The following is a 20,920-nucleotide window of genomic DNA, read 5'->3' as shown; positions in this document are numbered from 1 at the left end:
AAGTGCATTAGGAATTAGCCCAAGAGCAAGTGTGTGATGAGAAAGGAACTAATAGGAAACTAAGAGAAGATAAAAGTAAAGGGAAGAACCCAGTATACACCGACCAAAACAAGGACAACAGACAAGTACAGGAGCAAGGAGGGAAGGTCTGTTAAACTTGCATTCAACTCAGTGGAAAGAGAATGGGGCCAAGGCATGTCGTGTGTCTGAAATTAGCATACAGCATTTTGGGAGAGTGATTTCCAGTCTGCTATTTCCCATTTTGTTTAATTTTTAATTCAAATTGTGTACTAAAAATAGGGAGCATTTTGGAGCTGAAAAGATGTGAATGGCATAGAGATAAAAAAAACCAGAATCTGCAAGAGGAATGCTCCTGTAGCTGAAACAGCCCTGCTGGGATTTCTAGCTTCGCATCTCAGTCAGTTATGGTTACAAAATGCAGATTTGCCTTATCTGGGGCATTTTGGCTGAGAGAGCACATGGTAGTTCCTTTGTGAGATAAACAATAAGACAGAGTGAGTGGTCATCTGTCTACCTCTGTTTCTGCAGCTACTGCTATTCCCTTTTTTTGTATAGTGAAGATGCTTATATAGCTGATTATTAATAGCAGGAAGCTTTTAAATTTTTGGAAGTTTTATAAAAATTGCCGTAGCCTCCAGTTTTCAGTTAGCATCACTGCAGCATGGCTTGTTTGTCCAGAACTAGAAGGTCAAGAGAAATTATGAAGCCTTATGCTTACACATTAGCTTATTTTCCAAAGAAGACTGGAGAATTATTTGCCTGAATAAAAATGAGGAGTAACTGCTCTGAAGAGATCTCTTAAAAAAAAAACCAGAGATATCTGTTCTCTAGGCTAAGCAAGAAAATCAGCTGAAAAATCCAAAAGCAGCCTCATCTAATTCTTAAACAGTTGTGTTTCACTAGTCTTTGAAGTCCTCCAGCATGAGTCTATGCACGTGGTGTAGGAAACCTTCTTTCCAGCAGCCATTTCAGGTGGTGCTGCCACTTTTTGCTGTGGACATGCGATATGTTGAGTCTAGCATCTTCAGCTTTCCATAAAACAGCAGATTTGGTGTGATAAAGACACAAATCAGGAAACTTCCAGAACTTCAGGCTTTGTTTTAAGCCCAAGTTTCACAATATTTTGTGAATTACAGTATTTGTAATGTATCGTATCTTTGCCTACGTGCTTGTGGACTTCTGTTTGAGTGATGAAATGCATTTGCCTATGTCACATATTAAATCTTATACACAGGGAGGCTGAGAAAGAATTAATTATTTTGAATTTTCAAAGGCCCATCCTTCTTTCCAGAGGTAGAGCTTTTCTAAGGTTCTCTAACCATGTCGAACTGGAAGGTTATACCGTAATGAGCCACCTTCTCCCATAGAAAATACTGGCTCATCCAACTACAGCAGAGGGTATTTAAAAAAAAAATAAATGTTCCATATGTTTCTTTTTCTGCAATTTTTAAATCTAATAATCAATTTTGGTTCAGAGTAACCAAGGAAAACTTAGGGATTTAAGTGCTTAAGTCAGGGCTGGAACGTAGTCTTCTGATTTACAATGGCACTGATAGAAATTGAGTACCAAGAGATACCACCAAATATACTACCTGATGCCTGCTTTCAGATCCTGCTTAGCCTTGCAAAACCTGGCCCCCTGAATGTTAAGGCTGAGTGGAGTACTTGGAAGCCCCCCATTGCACTGCTAGTCATGGAATTGGCTTTCTTCTCCCAGAAAGCTTAGAGAAGTTTTCTTTTTTTGTTTCCATTTGCTTTCATCAGAAGTTGTTTCCAGTTTCTAATATGCTTTGGAGCTGACAGTTGTTTTGGAGTTACAATCAACTGTAAGCATCCAGGGTTGGATGAGGATTAATTTACTTTTTAAGAGAAGGATTTCAGCTCAGAGGTGAAGCCAGGTGAGATTCCAGAAGCAGTGAATTGTGTCCAGCCCTGGTGTGGCGGACCGCTGGCATCTGAACTGCAGCTTGTATGTTACAAGCATTTCATGATTATTAATACAGATAGGTACTCCTATCATTCTCTGAAATTTGTATGTGCCTTTATAGGTGAATTGGTTTCCGAACCTGACAGTCTCTCTTGTTTTCTGTCACTGTTGGAGAAGAGATACCAGGGACAACTGAAAGCAAATTACTGGTGTATAATGGACGGCTGGAACTGAGCAGTCGGCCACAAACTGAGGTTCAAAGCTGTTCTAATTGCATCCGGATTCCCCAGAAGCTGCTCCACGGAGGTGTATGTTTGGACCAATACAGCATGTTGTCACTGCAGAAGTGGAAGGCAGGGCTAGGTGTGCTGCACCTGCTCTTCTTGGCATCTCGGCAGCATGATTTCTTCTGCAGTAAAGTCTATTGGAAAGCTTAAATAAACCTTTCAGGAGCCCAGCTCATGACATAGCCCTGGGGCAGTGAGGACATAGCCCATGTAAGTGAGGGGAGCCTGGGATGGAAAGAAGGCTCTTGCATCTTTCACTGAAATAATTCCCCTATCAAGTTTTAAGTTTAGCACAAGTGGAGAAAAAATAGCTTGTTGTGTAGGATCACCTGAAGTAACTGTGCCTTGCAGAGCAAGAAGTAACTCCTTGATAACCTGATGACACGTCAGGACAGCAATCCTTTAACACTTACAGAGTGCTTTTTATCTTCAAAGCTTCACGAACATTAGCTAATTAATCCTCACAAAGCCTGAGGGAGTTACGTATTCATTGTTACAAGTCATGGGCCAACAAAGAACTTCACAGTTGTCACCATGCCTCAAGCTGTGGCTACTGCTGGCATCAGCCAGAGCAGAAATTAAGATCATCTTACTAAAAACCACTCTCCTTTACTCCCCCAGCAAGTGGCAGTTCAATAAGACTCTCCAGAGTGATGTAGAAACTGGGATTCAAAATGAAGCCGGACTACTTCTATCCACTGCAGTGTAACACAGCCAGTCATGGCTAATGCTTGTTACCCAGCGGGCTGCAAGCTACAGCCCGGGGAACTGGGGCACAGAGCCTACAGGGGTGTTGCACAGTCAAAATCCCAGCAAGCCAGTGCTGGCCTTTACACTGCTGGAGCCAGGTTACAGCCCTGAACTTTCATCTTCGCGCCTCAGGGAAATGCAGAAATAGATCCATGGTAGACATACACAGAGAAACTGAGCAGAGTTGTGGTAGCTCTACAGAAACTGCAGCTCTGTCCTGCCTTTCTTGCAGCTTCTTCCAGAGCCATGATACCAGGGGTGAAGCAACAGCCTTGGAGCATCTTGCTGCTGTGATAGAAAGAAAATGTGCTCCTCCTTAGCATAGATAAGGGCCATCTGTGTATGGCTGAAATGAGATAATGTTTAGGAGCCTGCCAGGATACTAAAGGCTGCATGTTCTTTGGTGTCTTGTGCTGTTCGAGCTCATGGCTGTGCTCCATTTGAACTCTCTCCCTTTTGCAGTTCTCCCTGCTTGCATAAAATGAAGCAGAATGCAATGGTTCGTATAAATAACATGGCTTAGGGAAGGCATGTGTAATAGTATGCATGCTGATATGAGCCAGTTGATGCTTGGACATCACAGGTCTCTGCATGGTGTACCAGAAGGTTTGACAACTACGTTGCTACATCCTTCAGTCAATAAACCCCATGCTGCCCACCTTTAGAGGGTGAGTTACACGTGGAGAGCTGTTCGCTCTGCAGTTACCAGAACGGAGGCAGCGGACTGTGATCGTGGGGAACTGCGTGGAAGCTACTGTGGTAGACATGGCTTATGGAACAGAGCTACATGTGGCTGCAAGGCATCGGTTTTCTGCTTGACTGAAAGTCAGACTACACACCCTGAAGGATGTTTGTTTTGGCCTGTTGTTAAAGACCTCCTTTAATGGTGATGCCACTGCTGCCTCAGTGAATCTCTTCTAGTGCATCTCTATCCTATTTATGGTTTTCCTAATATCTAACCTAAATCTCTCAAATTGTCACTGTTGCAATTACATTCTCGTCCGTTACTTCTCTGCAATTACTTCCTGTCCAATCCATCACAGGCATGGAAATTACTTTTATTTCCTTTCTTTGTGCAACAGCCCGGTTGTACTTAAAGGATGCTGTCATGTCCCTGCTCAGCCTTCCCTTTAGTTTAAACAGGCCTGGTTCATTCAGCCTGTACTTGCAGATTGTGATTTCTAGACAGCTGATCTCTTCTTTTTCCTCCCATCTTGTGTGTCCCTTGTTGTTCCAGGTCCCCCCTGCAACATACTGGAGATGTGACCTCACCAGTGCTGAACCAATAAGCAGAATTACCTCATATGTTTTTAAGGTTACTCAGTGAGAGATCTCTGCCGTTTGGGTGTGTCAGTGTTTACTGGGGGCCCAGGATGGGCATGGACCCACGTGTCAAAAAAGGACAGCATATCCCAGTGGCCCAGAAAACTTTTCAGTGCTTTACCATCCTATTTTCACCTCTTCCCTTTTTCATTGTATCAAGTGTAGTAGTGAAGGAGATTTACCTCTGTTAAGAAATATCTTCTCTGGTATCTTCCTAATTTAGGATTGCTAAAACGCAGCAGCACTAGTGATGATATCACAGCTGTACTCAAAAATTCATTCCAAAATTAACACACTCAAGACTCCACCAAGTGAAGCAAACTATTGTAACGGGTGAGTCATGATAAATGTAGAAAAAAGGGAGTCTGGGATATTTAACAGAAAGACCAAAGGTCATACACAAGTCAGTATGAGATCAAATTATGTTATAACATCTTAACTTTTGGTCCTTCAGAAAGTAAATAACGTAATTCTAATTGAGAATGAAAACCAAGTAAGTATTCTTTTGCAGAAACACAAACCAAACTGAATAGTGAGACACAAATACGCAGAAGTACGTCATGTATTACCAATATCCTGAACCTGGCCAAGGAGTGTTACACTGGTGAGTGGCTGAAATTTGACCAATACTGATTTCTGAATGAAATCAATGGCACATTTTGACAAGTGGGATGTAAAAAGGGGGAAGGGAAAAAAAAAAAAAAGCTGTCACTGCAAGAGACAGGATGGTGTTTCATGAAAAGTGAAGTGGTGTTTGGTGACCAGAGAATTTGGTACTTTGGAAAAAGTAAAGGGGATCTTTACAAGAGGGGAGTGACCTCCAAGTTTCAGGTACTTCTTCCACTTCCCCAGTGCTTGCCAAAGAGGCTGACGAACACTCCTCTCTGTGTTTGTCACTGTGTGTTGCAGGAAATAAATATAACAAAATTCAGTATAAGACCTTATGAAAAGGGAGGGTGATTTTATTTTAAACAAATCTATTTCCAGGCCCCACACACTCATTCTCTCAGATTGCTCATGTATGCACACATGCATTTCCCGTGTGCTTTCACACCCACTTAAAAGCTTTCTTCTCTCTGTGCCCAGGGAGGCAGGGACAAGGGATGTCAACCCTTAAGCCCTCGTCAAGTCTCTTGGCTTCCTATTGTCTAGCAATGACAAACTCCCTTTTGATTAGTCCTTTTAAACTCTCTAAGAGTTGAGAAATTACTGTATTACCTTGACCTCAAATCATGCTTAGTCCTTCCTCCAGGGATGTAAAGCAAGATTGGTCCCCTCTGTTTCCCCATTTTAAAGTTATAATCCCCTTTTCTGTTGAGGGAAAAGGAGGACAATGGCAAAGGGTTGTGGTATATCCTTGCTCCCATCTTGCTGTTACCAACATACAAGACTTCTGCTGGAGCACTGTCTCTGATGCAATCTTATTGCAGAGTAGCCAACTGGTCTTCATGGGAACACACTCCTCAGCATTCATAGCTCAATTGCTGCCAGTTGCATCCTTAGTAATCAACACGGGATATTCTTTTAAACCTTGCTCTCTTGTTTCTTACAGCTCTTTGACACACGGGCATTTCTTTTCACATGTCAGCCAGGTTAATCTTAATATATATCTCACAAATGTCCACGTAGTTGATAACCTGAAGCCAGGATCTTGCAACTTGAGAGATGTTTCTCCAGACTCCTAGAAAACCCTAAACCAGTAGAGGCTGCCAGATGGAGAAAGCAGCCCGACACATCCCAAACACACCTCTCCTCCATCCGAGTGAGGATGGGATCATTGCTGCCAGTGCACTCACTGTTGGTCTTGTGACTGGATAAAGTTGGATAAGAAAGGCATATGTCTATTTTACATAGGTAAAATAGGGGCCAAAAATGTAGGTTTGCAACAGTGAAAGCTGTTAGTAAAGAAAAAAGTCATAAGAGAGAAAACTGCAATTCTGTGTTATCAGTTAAGATCTTCATAAGTTGTTTCATTGTTTCCTAGCCCAGGAGATTTGCCTCCTCACCATCCCATCCAGCCCCAGGATGGCATGTCGTGGGGCTTTCTTAGAGCCACTGCTTTCCCCTTCGTGCTGCTGAGGACATCTCACCTCAGGGGGTGAGGTGAAGAGCTGTCCCTCTCTTCTCTTCCTGTGAGCCAGGCTGTTTTGTGTGTTTCCTCCTGACTGCCAGCCTTCTCGTGTTAAGGATGTGGTGGTAAAACTGTATAAATTGCAGCCCTTGGAAAAAAAGACATTTTACAATCACTTTATTAGTGTCGCACTATTCGTCCTACACTGAGATTTTCTTAGAGATCAGAAATGATGTGGTTGTTAGGTTAAGCATCCATCTCTGTATACCTATACAGTTAATTTTAGGATGATGCTTTTAGGCAGGTCCATCAGGAGGAAAAGGATAATGCACTATTAAAGTTGCAATTACCATATTAGGTCCAAAATAAAAATCCATATACCAGCTGTTATAACCTAGCTGAAGAGGGGGTAGGAACGTGGCAAATTATTTTCGTGGTCTTTTATATAGCTACTCATAACAGCGAAATTAAATGAATACATGTGTATGTGTGTACAGCTAGATTTATAGACTCTCCTTAAAATGTAAGTATTTCAGGTCCCGCTGAACTAGCGCAGAAACAGAAGCCAGGATAGTTTCACCTGCCTAGATGGCTTCAGCTCCCATATATTCAGATAGGCTTGGCAATGCTAGAGGGACTTACCCGTGCCTCATGCAGCTGTTTCTTGGGCAGTCATGAAAATTTGGGGATTTGAGCCTCGGAGTACCACAAAGCAGGAACGAAACTAACATTCCAAAAAGCATTTCCTTTGGCAAGTGCTACCCCCTTCCCCACGCCAGGACCCCTCAGTGAACCAGAGCCCTCAGGGCTATAATACAAATGCCTGCTTAATATCTGTGGGTTTTTCATGTATTTTCTCTCCTCTGTTAGATATTTTTGGCTAGAACTCTAGCCAGGGCAAGCTAATGTATCTTTGCTGGTTTGGAGTACCCGATGATGTAACTCCCAGTCAACAGAAGTGAAATGCATTGTTCAGCTGCCAGTCAGTTATTCAAACCACAGGACAGTGTATACCTGGAAGTATGCACAACAAGCGAAATAAATTATAAATATGCCAAACTTCATTATCTGAGGTAGCAGAGAGGGAAGTTGAGATGCAGGGTCCACAGTGGGGCAGGTGCTGCAGAGGCATTTCTGCCTCTTTGCAGGAATCCAGTGTGGGCTCTGGGGTCCTTGTGAGCCCTGGCTCGGGCACTGCTGCCTCTGTGCCACATGCCACCTCCCAGCGTCATTGCACCTGCACCCACACCCTCTCGGAGGGGGCTGCTACCCTGCTGTGGCCCTGCGTGCCCACCCTGCGGGACATGAGAGGTCTGCTTGGGCTCGGTGAGACCAGCAGCAGTGAGCCCTGTTCTGAAGGACTTTTTGCCGCTCCCAGTCCTGCGGCCCTGCTGAGTCTGGATGGCTTCACCTCCAGCCTTGCCCCATGCATGACTGATTTACTTTAATATACCTAGTCTAGTGGGGTTGCAACAGGACAATCTTTAAGGTCCCTTCTAACCCAAACCATTCTATGAGGAGTTCTTGCTCCTTCGTATTTCACTTCCTTACTATGTTCACTCCTCCTAGCCTTGACTTTCTCTGAGCAGAGCAGCCCCCACTCCTCCGGACTCCCTGTGCAGGACAGGCAGACCTTCGATTCTGGCAGAAGTCCTTCTCCATCTGTTCCAGTATGAATTCCTCTTCGTGTGTCACCCGCTACCCAAACAGTATGGAGATCCACAGGGGCCCTCCCCATCAGCTGCAATGGCACGGAAGCTTCTCCAAGGATGAGAAATGGCATTTCTGAGTTCATTTACCACAGTCTAGGAGTGCATGCGATCATCTTTTAGAATTACTCACCCTGCAGCTGAGTACCCTGTGATTTTTACCTTCTTTAATTAATTTTCAGCTTTCCATCTTACTGCCACGGTTTTGTTACCAGCCTTTGCTTTTCCAGATAAATTCAGCCTGTTCTGCTTTTCAAAGTCATCTAGGTCTTTCTGCGTGACATTCTGACCCTTTGCTGTGCTGGCAATACTTCCTAAATTTGTGACATCATAATATTTTATTAATAGAAATAGATATTTAAATATTATATATTAATATAACTTCCTTTTTTTAAATGCCTCTGACAAAGTTATTGTACAAGAGCAGTCCATGGGCATTACTTTCAGCGCTTCCCTGCGCAGAAACCTCTCTCAGCATAGTCCTTCCTTCTTCAGTAAAGCCTGTGGCCCTGTCGCACTGGCCAGATCCCTGCCTGCTGCATCGTTGTGCTGTGCATTGCATATGCTAATTTAAATGGTAATTTCCTACATAACACTACTGCAAATTCTTTGCCAAAGTCTAGATGGTTATATCCTTTTCTTTCTCCAGAAGAATATATTATTCGGTAAGCTCAGGTTACCTTTTACCCTATTTGCTTTCACATCCTCAACTTTTATTTTATTCAGAAATTGTTCTAACAAGTTTCACAGAACTGATCTCAGGCAAAAGGACATGTACTTGCCCAGATTACTTTTCATTTTCTTTCTGTAGGTGCTACCAATGCTGTTCTCTAGGGAGCTGGTGCCCCTTGATGGTGTCATTTGGTGTCCTGATTACTGTGCTGCATCGCTCAGAATCAGGAAGGGACATCACCTCCATGTCTTGTAAGTGCTTTGGTTACTTAGAGTGATTAACTATGCTTTCTTTTAAAAGGGACATGGGGTTTTGTGGCAAGAGCATGTCCCCCATGTTGGGGTGTGTGACCTGGCGAGGGGCTGAAGTTGTCCCCATGTCCCCATCTTTCCATCGCGCTGGTATTGAGAATGGGGTCGTTCTCGCTGCCTGGAGTGGGGAGCACAGAGAAAGGCCAGAACTCGGTAGTGTCTTAGAGATTTTTGCCAGGAGAGATATATATAGAGGACAATCTCTACATTTCAGGACGGCTCTGGCAACCGAGGATGTCTGATCTCCCTATGAGTAACAACCATTTTGAAGTGATTATTCATCCTGTTAGATCTGAAGCATCTCACTAGAAGTTGTTACTTTCCCCTCACCCAACTTACTTGAAGGTTTCTTTGATCTAAATGTCAAGCCCTTCCTAAATTGAAGTCCTTGAGTTATTTGGTTAACTTATTTTCACTAGTTATTTCCTGGTAGTTAGTTCAATAAATAGTAACAGGTCTATTTTTGTTTATCCTTTGATTTAATTTTAACTGAGCCAGCCCATGCCCACTCACTGCAAAATTCTTGTCTATGATTAGCTCGTGCTCACCAAAACCAGGTCTTAACTGCTGCTCTGCATATTGATTCAGTGGCTCTTTGATGAAGAAATCTGAGTCTCCTGATCCACGAGTACTTAGGCTGTAATATTGCCGGCAGTGTTTGTTCTGCAATCGAGGCATGGGACGTGATATTTTTGTGAGAGCGTTACGGAGAATGATAATCTTTCCTGATGCTGTTCCTGGGGGCTGTTAGAGACGCAGTAGAACCAGCCTTTACTGTCCTTCCTCAGACTCATTTTAGCCTGAACAGATTGCCTCCCATCCACGCTGCCTTTTCTCTTTCCTTTATGAACTACCGCATCGTGGCACTACAGTGTTAATCTGCCATGATAATCTCTATTTCCATCTTTCCTGAACAGCATGTACTTTCCAAGGATTTGTGAAACACAAGCAAATCGAGCCATTTTTAGAATAGTGTTTTCCTTAGGTCTTTCAAGTCCTTTAATCTGCACTAGTAAAGACTAAGTAGCCCTTACTCTAACTTTTCTTAACCTTATCTTTTGCCTTAGGCTGACAGGGAACAGGGGCATGTACTTTCATCTGTGTGCTGAATCATGCAGAGTTTTAGTTAGTCCCTTTTTTCTTCTTGCACTGGAGTTTACTGTGAGATCCCAACAAAAATAACAATGCTAACTATTTTTTCTCTCTTTCTTGCTCTCTCACTCTCTTTTTAAAGCATGGTTTCCAGATTTTTAAGGAAAAAAAAAAAAAAGGCGGTAAACTTCCCTTGAAAACCTGTTTGCCTTGTATGAGGAACAGGTATTTCAGGGTCTTTATTGGGAATATCTGAGCTGTACAAATACTATGCTAATGTTCACCGCCCCTCTGGAGGAAAGGAGTACTCTTAGCACGTTCACCACATATCATCCCTGCCTGAGGCACACCAGAGACACCAGCCTCCTTGGTTTTTCCTCATCCTTTATTGTGTACTCCACTATCCATTTATAATGAGTCACTCATAAACTTAACCTAATCATGACAAATACGTGAAGAACTAATTTGCAGTTCATAAAATGAACTGAAGTGGATTGAATAATGAAGGCACTGATGCCACTAACTTGTTTTGATTTGTATATGTTTAGACACATTTTGAAGTCAACAGGGAAGTATACACAACTTGCTGAGCTCAAATATTTCCTGGTTATTATCTCCCCTTTTCTAATAATCAAATTCATTTGCAAGTAACCACAACCAAGCAACCCAATCACAACAGATTTATATCATGTTGGCAGTTGAAACGGTCATTTGATTTCCAGTGGGTGTCGGTTGCCAGGTAGATCCTCAACAGTGTTTCATCTTCAGATCTACCTGTTTACGCAATCTTTATGATTTACCGTGTCACAGAGAAGAATCCATTACAGTTTCTGCAAGTAAGCTAGGTGCTACATTAGATAACCAAGTTTCCTAGGGCTATTAGCCATATATATTCCAGATAAATTGTTTTCCTTGTGTTATGAAGTCAAAGTAAACCTGCTAAAACCGTAACACTATATATCAATATCCTAAATTTCCTATTAAGTTCCATTTGCCTGCAGATTGTCCAGTTGGGGGGAGACCAGGTCGAACAGCTCAAGGAAGTAACATTTCTAACATCCTAATGCGAAACAGTGCAGGGCCATATTGTGAAAGAGAAGCTCGTGTGTCATGAAGATAGTAATGTTTTATTGAATCAAGAACTTGATGTCAATCGTGCTTTTCAGTTGCGGAAGCCTGTTGTTTATTGCAGCAGCACATTTTGTGTAAGTTCCTTCCTGATTTACGATGATTCACATTGATAGACTTCTAGTCTATGACACTGCCATCACAAACGATAATTTATAACAGCTTCAGCTCTGCTCTTTCAGTGCTGGTGTTCAAGGACTAGAGCCAAGATCTATTCACCAGAAGTAAATCTGGGAGGAAGTTCACTTACTATGAATATTTAATTAATGTTTATATACTACGATTTATTTTGTTAAGCAGTGATTTAATTCAGAATGTTCAAAATGGTGCTATATGGGTGAAAAGAATCAGCAGCCATGTGCTCAATTCATTTCAGAGATAAACCTGGTTCCATTCATTTTCTTTTATGGTGAAACCTGAAAGCAAGCTTTAGTAAACGTGGCAGAAGAGTGAGTGCATAAGCCAGTGACAAGTGGTGCTTCTCTGTTCTCTGTAATTATACAATAAAAAGAAGATGTTCAGCTTCACCTCCAAGTCCTTCTCCTGCATTGCTCTTCCTATGCAATGGAGTGAACCTCTTCACTTTGCTACTTTCTTTTTATTCAGACTAATCATCTCCTTGCAGAGATACTAGTGGAAGTGATTGAGAATAAGGGGTACAACATCATCTTGATGCTGAAGAGCATTCGTAGAAGCTGAGTGCATGACTCCCCAGCAGAATAAGAGAATACACAGCAGAACCATATTTTTCTTTGTCTGTAAGAAAAACAGGAATGGCCGAGTCATTAGAGATCGCTTGTATTTTTCATATTATAGAGTATAAAGGTATTCTGTTTTTATATATTTTGTTAATACAAAGCCTGCACTCTTGTTTGTGATCCCTGAAAAACTTTTGTTTGATGAGGTTATGCTCTCAAAAGCACTCACATCAATTCATGATATGAGTAATGACCCTATTGGTGGAGTGGTAGCCCCAATAAGTCTTTTTTTCTGGCACCAGCCCTTCACTCCCTGAAGGTATAACCCCAAAGGCCAGTACTCATCACTGAAGTGGGCTGAGGATGAGTGGGTGATGCTGCTACCCCCGCGCCAGCTGTCTGAGCTGCCTTTGCAGCCGGGTTATGCTCCCCAAACAATGCAGCTGGTGCTTTCCTAGCAGTCACTATGGAGTGGTGTGGCCATGCTGGTGTACAGCCTCCCTCTCTCATGTACCACCAGATATGGCTGGCTCTCCCTTTCCACAGGCTGTTCCACAGAGCCACCTCCTTACTGCATCAGCACAAAAATTCTGCACTCACACAACACAAACAGGCTGTCAGTCTAGCCAGAGTTCTCCTTTACAAGCTAACCCCAAGTATAGCCGTCTGTCCAGCACCAGAGGTTCCCAAGGCATGCCAGTCACCAGAGCCTCTTGGGTCCGGGTCTTCTTCATAAGAGGGTGAAGCAGCTGCAGTCCCCGATAGCTGGTGACTGCTGTGCTGGGATGCTTCTCTTCCCACCAGCCCGCATGCAGAGCACAGCCCCTCCTTGGCCACCCCTTTGCAACAGGCTTCTCAAAGGGCCTCTTGCTCGCTACTGCTCTGTGAAGCCAGTGTTCCTGGCTGTCCTCATCCACGGGGCACACCAGCCTAGGAAAACCTTTCCTTGCAGTTTCCATGCATGGTATATGTTGGATAAATCTTAAATAGATTATACCTACTTCAGTACATAGCTTGAAAGTGTAGCATAGCACTGCAATGAAGAAAACCCCTTATTCCATTAAATTAGATGTTCGGCATAATGTCAGCTGCATTCCTCCTTCATCTACACCCAGATTTCCTCACTGAAGTCAATTGCAGCTGGACCCTTGGGATTAAGAAAATAATTTGACCCAGTTAGGTATCACAGAACAGACTTCAGTGGATTGCACAGACTAAAGAGAGAGCAGAATGTTGCCCATTGTATTTACTATCACGTTTGTTTTGGGAGCTAAATTATTCCTCCTAATTCTGCTAGCAGTGTAATACACTGTCTCAGTAATGGAAAGCATATGAAAGCAAGCAGATGGTGAAAGCAGAAAAAAACCCAAGCATGTCCTGATAATGTAGTAAGCAAGTTCATTTTTTTGGCATTAGGCTTTCATAACCAAGGCATGGTGATAACAAGTACAGACACATTTTTAGAGCACAGTTCATCAAAAAATATAGCCAGTTTCATTGCAGGGCAATGGAAGATTACTTTTTCAGACTCCTATATAGATAAAAGCTAGATGTGAATGTTGTTGAATTAGACCCATCATTTGTTATTGCTAGCAGCTGAGTGACAGAACAGATACTGGTCAGAGTGATTCCATCACGGCTCCTGTGATCTCTCGTATCATTACAAATGTAGAGTCTTTCATCCATTGATTTGCAAATATGCAGCTATCCTGCATTCCAGAAATACCACAGACACTTCAATATAAGTTCTTATCACAGTGGGCAGTATTGGAAATTCAGAATATTTTATTTCGCTTTATAAGTATGCGGCCTCCAGTTTGAAATTTTGAAGTTTAAGGTTGTTGCTTCTTAGATCCTTGTGTGTGTATCTGCAGTACACGAAGGTCCCAGCACGACTGCAATGGCCCTTGCTTCTCCTACATGCATGCCCCATCCTTCCAGGGCGGAAGGCAGAACAGCCTCAGTGGGAAACACTTCCATTTGCTTAGCAAGTCTGAGAAAACTGAGCCAACCTTGACTCCCTGGCTGAGCAAAAGGCCTTGAAATGTGCTTTCTGGGAAGGACACTATCCAGCCTGATGACCTTCAAACTACATTTTTAAGTCTCTCAGGACAAAACATGGGCAGAAATGAGGCCAGAGTTACTGTTTATCATTTTAAGATTCTTCAAAGAAGGGATAAAATAATCTTTGTTATGATTTCCAGTTGAAGCAATGAAGCCACATCTTCATGTGCCTGCAACATGGACCTTCCTTCAGCTTCCAGGAATTTTGGTTTCAGGGAGGAAGAGCCACGAGAGGCACTGCTGTAGCCGTGAGGGCAAATGCCAGTGTAAAATTGAGGGAATAAACCCAGATCTGAGCACGCCAATCACTTCTGTGGGGAAACAGGTGAGGAGAGACAACCCTATTTCTCATTAAAGCATATAATTCATTACAGTGCTCTTTTTTCACTATGCAGTAATGCAGCATACTAAGTAATGCACCGATTTGGTTTTTTTAAAATATTTCATATGCATCTGGTTCATTCCTGACTTGAAGAAACAAAGGCAAAAGAGTCTTTTTGATTGCTTGATCTCTCTGAGGACCCTGTGCTTGCTGCTTCCTGAGGAAAGTTGTCTCCCTTTATCCTTTTTAGTAATGGCTTGCTGATTTAACCTCCCAGGAGATAATGTTTTTTCTTCCGGATTGCTTTTAATATCTCTGGGAGGTGACGGGTGGCATCATTCAGATTTCTTTGATGTCCCTGTGTCCTCTTCGTTTCATTACCCAGGCAGGACTTAGAGCAGGGGAGAAATGGGATCAATGTCACATCCCAGGTCCCAGCTGTTTTCCCACTCCTCTGCAAGTGCCACCATCTTTTTCTGATGCCACCTCCCCTTGCCAGGTCTCAGGGACACGGTACTGCAGCACCTTTGCTGCTGGTGCCACATGGCTTTGGCAGCCTGAGCCAGGGCGAAGCCTGAGCATTTCTCCTGGCAGAGCCTCAGGCAGGGACCAACCTGCTCAGCTGGGGACAGGCCCCAAAATACCCATCTCAGACTCACAAGTCGGGCTGGGACCGGGGTGACGACAGGCTTGGTTGAGCTGCTGGCTGAAACAGCTGGCAGGGAGCTGGCAGCGGGTTGCGTCAGTGTATTGCTTTCCTCTGCTGTGTTACCTTTCTGTAATCCATGGATCTTTTTTAGGGCAAGAGCCTGAGGTCCCTCCTGCAGAGAAATAAGACCTTGGTCCCAAATTGTTTAGACTGAAGTCAGCAAGCCTGTTTTCAAAGCAAAGCCCTGCTCTCCGTGAGTAAATCTCCCACTTAATTTTTGTTTAACAATCCCGCAGCAAATGGCTTTAGATGCAGTGTCTGTATATAACTGCTCTTTTTGGTGCATTTCCCGTAATGAGCCATAACACGTGTTGTGTCTTTACACACCTGGGAACAATGCTATGCAAGCATTAGGAGATCTTTCTAACAACTAAGGAATGTGCGGCTTTTCACAGCTCACCCAAGCACTCCTGGCTGATAAGCCTGACCGCTGTGGGACGTTATCTGTATTCCTAGGATCAGAGGAAAAGTGAAAAAAAGGTGGGAGGCATATCTGAATATTTTAAACAGCTAATTCTGTACAGAGGACACTTCTCGGACGGGGAGGCCTGAGGAAGTGCGTTTGTGGAGCCGTAATGCTGGCCAGAGAAGGAAGAAGTTCAGTGAGAAGCGTAGAGACCCAAACTCTTCACTCCTTCCCATCTCTGTGTATGCTTGAGCAATTTGTTCAGTTTCTCCCACTGGCAAGTGCAATGCCAGTATATCCATAGCCATGCTCAGACATTTTAATTCACAGTAAGTGAATTAAATCCACAGCAGCACTGTGCATGCCTCGCACCTGTGTGTAACAGTGCAGGAGCAGTATTTGTCCCAGTGATGTCTCTGTTAGGGGAGGGACGTGCAGTATGCACATGGTGAAGGGCTGTTACTCACCATGGCATGAGCAGCACCTCCAGAGCTGGGCGGCTGGGGGCCTCTCCCTGAGTCTGACCTGCACCCACTCCTGAACTACCCCTGCCAGAAATGACCTAGCCCTGGGGCTCAGAAAATGTCTTTCTGAAGAATAAGACTTTTGCTGCGTTTTTGTTTTTTTGCCTGAAGCAGCCCAGCCTGCACTAGCTAACAGGCATTTTTCAGAAGGGTCATTAGGCCGAGTTCCTCATGTTTCAGTAACAGAGTTACACTGTTATTCAACACATTGCATTTTCCAGAAATAGACATTTCCAGGAAAATACAGCTGGATGGTTTTGCCCAGCGGTGCTTCTTCCATCTTTGGTAACAGTCATGAGCAAAAGATCTTGCTGCAGTCCATCCTCCCAGCGAGGACAAGCCCCTGAGACACGGTGTTTCTTCAGGAGGAGCAAGTGGGGAAGCAATGCCCAGCGGTGGAGGACTGCACGGCTGGAAAGCATGCTTGCTGGGCAAAATATCATGTGCATCTTTGTTGAGACATCTTCAAGTCCAATTCCAGCTTCAGCAGGCACACAGCAGTCCCCCCAATTTACACCAAACCCCCGACCATGCCCGACGCTGGCACCAACTTCACAGCCCTGCCCCACTCCCCGCTGGACCGTATTACCCTGTGTAGAGATTTTTGTCTGCATCAAAGTCAGGAAATTCCCAGTTATAGTTCCCACAAAACCAGAAAAAGAGGTATTCTGAATGAATACTGTAAATTAAAACTCTGAAGTTAGCTCCACAAGCGTTTCTTAGCAGGTGCAGGAGATACCCCATGGTACAGCAAGTTTGGAAGGTGCTGACTGCAACCTCCACGCCTGCCCCTGCGAAACCCGAGCACTGCTGAAGGAGGGGTCTGGGGGTAAATCCTTTTGGAGGCAATCTGATGCCAGGCATCAGATGTTCTGGGGTAGCTGTTGAGTTTCTGGCGACATGAGGCTATAATCCTGGTATTGAAGAAGGTGGTGACCCACGCTGTACATCAGAGCCAGTGAGCAGCAGGTTTTTGCTGAACTCCGCAACGACGCAGGCTAACCGGCATCCTCACACAACGCTTTATTTTCTGCTCTATTTACCACACTTAAGTGGCCTTCATCGCTTCGGTAGCTGAGGGCTTCACACTTGTTAACATGTTTATCTGCGCAGCAGCTCTGTGAAGCAGGGAAGAACTGTTATCCCCATTTCACAGAGAGGGATGGAACCAGCAAGAGGCCAAACATCCACCCCAAGGTCTCAGGGAGTCTGCAGTAGAGTCTGGGCCTCCCAAGTCTGAGGGTCAAAACCTCATTTTCCAGTAGTGACAGAATAGGATACAGAACCAAAATTTCATGGATAAATAAGTGCCAGCACCTGCTGGCTGGAATCCACAGGTTGTGACTTCCCCATCTCCACCAGCACTCATATTTTGCTCTGTTATTTCCGTTGTTTCAAATATTTTGTCATAGTGTTATCTTGTCTGGTCTAAACAATGGTCCCACTTGCTCTTGAGAGTCGTACTCTGCAGGGTTTGACAAATTTTATTATTCCCAGTGTTTGGGCCCAGATGCAGAGGGGTGGATGCACCGGAGTCAGGACCCCTCCATCCCTCTGCCACCCCAGCCCATGCTCTCTGCGTGCAGCCACACAGCAGCAGAGCCACCACCAGCCACACCATCCCTTCCGTCCGCCCTGGGGCTGCGCTCCTTCCCCCAGTACAGGGACACAGCTGTCTCTGTAGTGTGAAGAACTGTGTGGCCTTGGTGGCATCATTCCAGATGCATGTTAATGGAAGACAAGAGAAAAAACTGGCCCACCATGTTCCAAGCTGGCCCACTGTAGAAAGAGATACAAGCTGCGATGCTCCCACCTCTGGATATGCTGTCTCTTAAAGCAGGTGGTAGTTCAGATCTCCGGCTCCGTTTCAGTCCTGCTCCTTAATAAAAACCCCGGTGTTACTGAAAGAACCATCCATATCTGCTTTGGCACATGAAGAACGCGTCACTTGCCTCGTTGCCTTAAAAGCAATAAATCTCTCTTTATCTTGATGGTCACTTAGTAATGAAAACCAGTGGCCACATCAGTTATCTGAAAGAGGCTAAATGACAACTTCTTCCATGCCCTATACAAATCAGCCAGATAGCTTCAAAGCCCTTATCGGTTCCACGTGGCTGGATATATCCAGAGTGGCCGAAACGGGCCAGCACTCAGCGCTTTGTCACCCTGGCACGTCCTACCCTTCCTGCTGCCAGCCAAACAAGGACACACAGGGATTTCTGAGTTTCCACTCTGATTAGACACAGCATCCTGTAACAGTTTATGAACAAACAGCAACTGTATTTAATCATGCCTTAAAATTTGTTAAATGTCCCACCCAGATATCTCAAATCATTTCATATACCTGGACTTTCTCTTGACTGAGGTTTTCATTGCAGTAGGTAAGACCCTTTCGTAGGGATTTGCTTGTGTTTTCCATTATTTCACCTGCAATTTGGGAAGAAGGCTATCCAGCTACCTTTGTAAAGGGCTTTGGGAACACAGCAAGGAGAGTTCTATTTAGGTATCGGGTATCTGTAGCAGTGTGTCACAGCGAATTCAGCTGGGGAACAGCTGACTCCGTTGTTGCAGCGCTCGCTCGTTGAGGACTCAGCTCCCAGATGTATCAAGACTCCATGTGTGACTGAGTCTTTTTGCGCCTTCATGCCTCACCTGTAAAATGGAGACAATAATGTTTCTCGGATTGCGTGAATGTTGAGAGGTAGTACAATAACGGTACTGAGACAATCACCACGCAAATACCTGCAACGGATAATTCTGCAATAGCCGCAGACACAGCATTCATTTGCGTTAGTGTTCAGCAGACTATTGAAGGAACCAGACTATTAACACCTCGATTCTAGGGGGAAACGCCTGGAGACTGAGACTGGACCCAGACGTCCAGGTGTTGGTGAACCTCATGGCGTGCGGTGTCCGAATTTGGGCTTGAATGTAGATTGCACAGCTAATCCCTACTTAATTTATAATAGCCCAAACCTTGGCATGAGCTCCAACCACTGATTTACTAGAAATTTGAATCTGGATTCGGATGCCCGTTTTGTAGCTGGTGTCTGTGTCTCAAAATTACGCCATTGTCTGCTTCAATATACTCTAAAGTTGGAGATTTATTTCTACAGGAGGCAGGGAAACATTTTATGTTGCCAAACTACTTCCAGTCTTTTCCAGAATTACAAGTCAGGGGATGGTGGGTAAATCTTGTGATTTCCATCCTACAATCTAAACCAGATGGGCTACCCTTGCAGCATAAACATTTAAGCAAGAAAAGCAAAAAATTGGCAGAAAAAGTTCTGGTTTTTGATTAACTGCATTATTATGGCTTACGTTATTTAATGAGACGTGCATAAAGCTAGTTTACAAGATAACTTGATCACTGTCTTTGATTCATCCCAATAAAACATGGAGGTTTTGTTTTCTCAGGGACAAGGAGGTGACCATAGAATAACACAGTGGTTGTGCTTATTAGAAACAGAAAGCTCTCTCCCTGCAGAAGGAAGCACTCTCTCAGTAAAACTTATGTGAAATTAATCCAAATATATGAACAATTAAATGTGATCCAGCAAAGCCATGTAACTAATATCAGTCCAGGCGAGATTAATAGAACAGAGCACAAATTTTGGCAAGTGAGAAAGAGGGAGATTATGAGGAAATCTCTGCCCAGGGTTCTCCATCCCTCTCAAGGCAGAACAGCCAAAAGGCTCTTGTCTCACCGTACAACACTCCAGTCCTACTGCTTGTATCAGGTATGGGGGCTAATCCCTGTGAGCTTTCCTTGCTTATTTTCACTTCCTTCATTTTGATACAGGTATCAGGGGTTTTTTAAATGCCTAAGAACATGTAGTTGGCATATTGGACTAATAGAATGGTAGTAAAAATCTCTCTCCTGTTCATCTGTGTTTTATGCACATGAAAGAAGACAGTATCAGAAGGAAAAAAAAAAAAAGAGACTCAATGAATCAGATGCCATTCATCTCAGAACTTGAAAGCCAATGAAATAACTAAGATGCCAGAAAAAAATATCTGCTGTAATTAAATTGGCTGATTGGTGAGTGCCCTGGTGATGGCCAGTGTATCTGTATCTAGCGGCGCCTTGCGAAAAACATTGCTGGAAGGAGCCAGATCGACCTAGCTGGGAAATGCAAAGACAGATGAAGTTACACAGGAATTTCACAACGCGGGCTTGCAGGATGAGCGCTTAGCCTCAGCAACGGACAGCAAGTTAGCACAACACCAGAGCAGACCCCAAGCTGCTCCTCCACTGCTCTGGGCACCACTAAATTGCCATCACCCACCCAAGCCAAGCCTCGGGAAGCTGCCAGGCACAGCCGTCACGCCAGGTGCAGCCCCAAGTTTTGACAAATCCCAAAGTAATAGAGATTAAGAGATTAATGGTCTGATTTCCACTCTTTTGACTTTATGCATGTGCCCCTCTACCCAGGTCATCCCAGCAGCCCAAAGCCTCTGTGGCAGATTTGAGGATGGGGCGGCTGGATTTGCTGAACTGGCAAAGAGCTCCAGGAAATCTGTTGGGGCAGCTGCAGAAAACACTTGCAGCAGCGTCACAGCACTTTCTGACTGCTCCTCAGCCACAGTGAATGGGGATGCTCTACATTTTTAATCCATTTCTATGCTAAATAAAGTAGATTTGCTCGAGTTGCCTGAAAAAGTGACCTGGACCTTTTGCTGTGCTGTCGCACAGAGCGCGATGGTGGCTCAGTGGTGTCACTTCAGAGAGGGAGCAGAGCTAAACCAGGGAGCAAAATCCTTAAACCCACCAAGTGAGATGCAGGAAGCGCATCTGCTTGTGCTCAGCCACACAGTGAGAGGGCAGCTCGTAGTGGCAGCCTGAGAAGGATGTGAATCATGGAATCATAGAATCACAGAATGTGTTGGGTTGGAAGGGACCTT

This window comes from Larus michahellis, chromosome 4 (assembly GCF_964199755.1).
Source record: "Larus michahellis chromosome 4, bLarMic1.1, whole genome shotgun sequence".
In the NCBI taxonomy this organism is placed as follows: domain Eukaryota; kingdom Metazoa; phylum Chordata; class Aves; order Charadriiformes; family Laridae; genus Larus; species Larus michahellis.
Note: the sequence above shows the minus strand (reverse complement) of the source record.